We start from the raw sequence: 5,847 nt of genomic DNA on the forward strand, positions 1-5,847 counted from the left end.
CTAGAACAGCCAGCGCTCGGGTCACGGGACTTGCTGCACTCACTGCGCACACAGCTGCACCCATGCCCATGTACCTATGGGCATGAGTGTGCACACACAAGCACCCCTCCGCACATGCTATCACAAGCACCTGCCATCCCTCCACACCACCATCAAGTCACCCAGGATGTTCAGGGGCCAGGATTTTGCTCCCCACACTGTCCCCCAATCTACCATACATGGGGGAGAGCTGTTTCCTACCTCTCCTGATGAAGATTAGAAGCTGCTGATTGGCTTGGTGCTGTGATATCATTGGTGGAGGCAGGATGACATCACAAGGATAGACACCCCCCCCCTCCCCTGGACTCCCTCCCCAGCCCCTGCTCTGGCCAGACTCATGGAGTGGGGGGGCACTTTCTGTGGGTGTGTGGGGTGCTCCCAGCACATGGGGCTCTCAGACCTTGAACCCCCCAGAGCAGCAGACTGGTGCCAGGGGCCCAAGCAGGTGCGTCTCTGCTCTAGTAGCTGGTCCACACATAGGATAACAACCTACTGCTGCTGACTAGCAAAAAGTCACTCAACAGAGCCCCTGCCAGGGGACTGGCTGGGAGCAGCCTCAGCTGCTCTGCACACCCAGCTGGAGCTGAGCATCCCACCAGACCCCCGAGGTGGCTGTGCCAGCAGCTTCCCAACCAGGAAGAACTGGGTAGAGAACCCAGGATCCTGGCTCCCAATCCCCGGATCCTGTCATTAGATCCCACTCCCCTTTCACATTTGGGAAGAGCACGCAGCCACCCTTGTCCCCCATGCCCCTGCTCTAAACACTAGACCCCCTCCTTGCCCAGATCTGGGGATTGACCCTGGGAATCCAGGCTCCCTCACTCTTAACCACTGGACCCCACTCCCTGAACACCTTGACCTTTGCCCCCCCCCCCGCCTTTGCTCTAACCCAGGCCCCTAGTATTGTCCAAGCAGGCCAGACCCACTGCAGCTGCAGAAAACAAAGCAAAAGAAAGAATGAAAGAACCTGAACCAGCAGCCCTAACAAATCTACAATGGCCCAGAAAGTCCAATCAATTTTGCTGGAGTAAATTGACCCCCTAGGATAGGGCACGAAGTGGCCTGTGTATTTCGTTAGTGTTTCGCTCCCAGATGAATAGCAGCTGCTCGGTAAGAGCCCCTCATAAAAGCTGGACTGGGATGGGTATTGATTTTTCCTCCGCTCATTGCAGGTCAGTGAGAAGGAGAAATGGCTGCAGCTCTGGCTCATGCAGTAGGGAAAGCACAGGCCAGGCCGGTGCTGCATTACGAGGATGGGGGCCCCGGGCTGGGTTCGACTTGGGGATTCTAATGGCTTGGGGTGTGGTGGGGCTGTTCAGCCAGGTGAGGCTGGATCTCAGCTTCTACCTGGCCTGAGCAGGGTGGGGCTGGGATTTTATCCCTGAGATGGATGGATGCCAGGAGGGGTTTCGCTGAACTGTGTGTCCCAGCTGGGTCATGGTGCCAGTGTAAACCTGGAGTCACTCCAGGTTCACCCCCCCATGGCCGGGCGCTCTGAATCAGGCCCCCTGGCGTTTCCCACGTCCTTACATGCTGCCACCTCTGGCCTGTGGTGCCCAGAGACCTGATCCTGGACTCCCAGTGGAAGGAACCTGGGTACAGTGACTCCGGATGGACCCTGGCTGGGTGTAAGACCTACCTCCATGGGGAGATTCCCACTGATTTCACTGGGCTTTTGACCAGACTCTGACTGGGGCGAGGATCCGGCCCCTGGGCTCAGTGGAGTCCATTCTGGGTTACATGGCTGTCCTGGGATTTATGTGCCAGGTGAGGGGTTGGGAGCAGAACTTAAAGACATGGCTCTGCCCAGACCCACCTGAGCCCCACCCCACTCTGGAAGAAGGCATCAGGGATGGCGTGTGTCCAGCGCCTTCCCCTGCCCAGAGCCTGCTCTCAGTCCTGTCACTTGGAAATCCAGAGTCACTCCAGATTTACACGCCCCCCCAGCTGCATCTTCGGGGGCCATGTCCTAGTCTGGGCATGGCTCAGTGCATGGGGCTTTATCTCCTCCAAGTGGTGGCCCCAGCAAGACAAAGAGCTGGTCAGTCCTGGCTCAGCAATGCCCCAGCGTCCAAGTGCTGGGACCAGGGGCTCCTGGCCCACCCTGTTGGGATGGTGGTGTCTGTGTCTGGGTCTGCATTGGGCTGTCAGGTGTGACGTTGAAAGGCTGGGGGCAGCATCTGGCTGAACTTGGGGGGAGGGAGGAACTGCCCTACAGATAATTTGTGTGCATGGGCAGCATGGCTCAGTGGGGAGGGCACTGGGTTGCAGTCAGGATCCTGGGTTCCATTCCCAGCTTGCCTGTGTTGCAACGTTAGCTAAGTTCCTTTCCCTCTCAGTGCCTCAGTTTCCCCTCACATCGTGCATCTGTTCAGACTGCTGAGCTCTGTGTCCATGCAGTGCCCTGGCCCGAGAGGGCCCCCTTGGTGCTACCGTGACGTTCCTAATAATGCACATCTTCATGGAAGAAGGAAGTGCCATGTTGGTGAATATGCCTTGTGATGACCAGCTCTGTTGGACCAAACCCTGCTCGGAGCTCTCACCTCTCCGGGAGCAGCGGGGCTGGGCAAGAGCGCTGGCACTGGGGGGCGTGGAAATGAGGTGCAATACCCCACGCACCTGCCGAGCGCTGGCCTGACATCTCCAGGTGGGGCAGAGATGGACCCGGCCTGCAGCTCCAAGACAGAGCTCCCTCCTGCCCCCCATGGTGCTGCTCCTTTGGGCCAGGATCTGCCCAGGGCCCAACAGCCCTGTGCCACTAGGGACTGAACTCTGGCCCATTGTACTGGGGCTCTGACCCAGGACCAAGCTAGTGAGGGGAGGGGGCATGTTGGGTCTGGGGCGGCCCTGTGGGTCTGTTCTGAGCCCCTATGTCCCACCTGCCCACTACTTTCCAGCCATCCACTCCGAGCAGCTGTGATTGAATCCTCCTGCCTCAGTCAGCTGCCAATAGCTGCCCAGAGCCCCACAGGCTCAGCTGGGCCAGAGAATCGGGGTGGGGGGGATGCTGGGGGTCACATCTCTCTGCAAGGTGTGTGAGGACTGACCAGAGGGAGGGGGCTGGGTAGAAGAGAAGAGAGCCTGGTGCAGGGGAGGGAGGTACTGGTGCCCCCACCTGGGCTCCGTTCCTCCTCAGCCCAGCAACTATCAGCCCTGCTCTGCTCGGGGGCAAACCCCACACCTAGGCGGGGGGAGGGGAATCAGGCCCCCCTGATAACTCTCCCCCTGCAGCTCTGGGGCAAGTGCAGGTCCCAGCCCAGGTGGATGGTGTGGAAGGAGCCAGCCACTGGAGGGGCAGAGTTAAACTCCAACCTCCCCCACTTGATCCCCTGGGCCTGAGCATCTCCTCAGCGCATTGTGCCCTGGTGTGTGAGATCAGGGCAGGGACCGGGGTGTATTCTGGGGCATGGGGCCCGGGAGAGTGATCTGAGCCCGCCTGGGGACCAGGGAGAGCCCCCATCACCCCTAGCATGGTGCCGGCTGCTTTGCTGTCTCTTGCAGCCTCGTGTGTATGCCCCGCATCCGCTCCCCCACACACCTGCATTTGGGGATTTGCCATTGGAAAGTGGGGTCACCTGCAAACCAGTTGGGACCACGCCATCCGCTTCCCCACAGGCTAAAAATCCCAAACAAATACAGGGCTCGGAAATTTCAGAGGTGGCAAATTAACTGTCAGTGCCCATCATTCCCGACCTGAAGCCCACTGCTATCACAGTCATTGGCTGCCCCCCCATCTCTGCCAGTGCCCTCAATCCTGACCCACAGCCCCCTGCTATCCCAGTACTGGGCTCCCCCACAAGCTCTGCCAGTGCCCCTCAATCCTGACCCGCAGCCCCCTGCTACCCCAGTCCTTTCTCATTTTAACTGGTTTGTTTGTGTATTGGGAAATGTTTCCTTCCCTTTGTCTGGGGGAGGGGGAGTCACTAGGGCAGGGGTGGGCAAACTTTTTGGCCCGAGGGCCACATAGGGGTATAGAAATTTTATGGTGGGCCATGAATGCTCAGGAAATTGGGGTTGGGGTGTGGGAGAAGGTGTGGGCTCTCGGGTGGGGCTGAGGGACTTGGGTGTAGGAGGATGTTCTGGGCTGGGACGAGGGGTTGGAGGGCGGGAGGGGGATCAGGGCCAATGGGTTCCTGGCCAATGGGAGTTGTGGGGATGGCACTTGGGGTGGATCAGCATGTGGAGTGGAGCCCCCTGGTAGCCCCTACGCATAGGAGCTGGAGGAGGAACATGTCACTGCTTCTGGGAGCCATGCAGAGCAGCCCCCTACCTGGCTCCCCAGCAGGAGCTCAAGGGCCGGATTGAAATGGCTGGTGGGCCGGATGCGGCCCGCGGGCTGTTGTTTGCCCACCCCTGCACTAGGGAGTGAAGGGAATCGCTTGTGGGTCGGGGAGCAGATCCACCGCTGAGGGTTGGGGGAACGGCTCTAGGGCTCCCCTCCTCCTGTCCCCCTTCCCCTGCGCACTGCTCCTCCCCCCTGCTCATAGCCCCCTGACCTGGCTCACCTCCAGCTGCCCTCCCAAAATCCCCCCCCTTCCCTCTGGCCCCACTGCCACAACAGTTCCCTCCGAGCAGATGAGCAGACATCTCTCCGTTAGCCACCCATGCTCTCCCGTAGCGCTGCTGGGGTTAGATCCAGGACTGGGAGCGCAGGCACGGAGACACAGAAGGTGAGGACAGGGGTGGATGCATTGGGAATGACCCCCCCCACAAGGAACAATTCCCTCCCCTCCGTAGCACCTGATGGGAATTACCCCGATGAATTCACCTCCACCCCCGGAGCCAGTTCTGGATTCATTGGTGCCATGGGGGGAAGCGTCTCCCATGGCTGCCCTTACATCCCCCTTGCCAGTGTCTTGCCCCCCCACTGCTCTCCTCCCCCCTGCAGGCCCCCCTCCTAGCATCCCCCAAAGTCATGTTTTCATAAACTCTTCTCTCGCCCAGTAAGTTCACTCCCTCGTAACCCTAAGTGAAATTTATGAGCGTCCCTGCCATAATTAACGCCCATCGGGCGGCGCCAGCAACACCAGTTCCCAACCTGTAATAAGGGCCATAAATTAAAAGGGTCCTGACACCCTCCCCCCAGCAGAGGCCCCCACGACCCCTCCCATGTGCATACTTCTGCAGGCAACTCGGTTTCCCCCAAACATGGCTGGTTCCAGGCCAGGCCCCCTCAGTGCTTCCCTCCCCCTGAGCTGGCCGGGATCAGACCCAGGGTCGCAGAGGGAAGAAGCAGGGGTGTGTGTGGGGGCGGAATTTGTGTGGTTGGCAAAGCCCCATGATGGGCTAATAGCCTAGGGGGGCAGGTACCTCCTACTCCCCTCCCCACATCCCTCCTGTTGCTTTCCCCAGGAACCCACCAACCCATCCAGGACACACGGGCATGCTCCACTAATCCCCCCACCGCCTCCCCCAGAGATGTGAGGGGGAACCTTGGGCTGCACATGAAGAGACATGGGGTCCTCTGCATGCCCCACGTGGCAGCACCTTGGGGAAGAGGAGCCCCCCGGCAACCCCCCAGCATCTCACACACACACGACTGCACACCGCACTTGTAACCATACACACAAATGCCCTGCCTCCCCCTCGCCATTCCCCTGCAGCTCCGGCTCTGTGTCCCACCTGGCAGGGCTGGATTTCTCTTCCCATGGCTGGCACAGCTGGTCCCACCCGGAGCAGGTCCTGCTGCCAGAGACCCTCTTCCCCCAGACCCACCAACGGCGCTGACCCTTGGGAATGGAGCCTGCTCAGCTCTCCCCTGGGGCCAGTCGCACCCCAGAGATCAGGAAGGGGAGACCTCTGAAACCT

Source organism: Dermochelys coriacea, chromosome 20 (assembly GCF_009764565.3).
Source record: "Dermochelys coriacea isolate rDerCor1 chromosome 20, rDerCor1.pri.v4, whole genome shotgun sequence".
Lineage (NCBI taxonomy): Eukaryota > Metazoa > Chordata > Testudines > Dermochelyidae > Dermochelys > Dermochelys coriacea.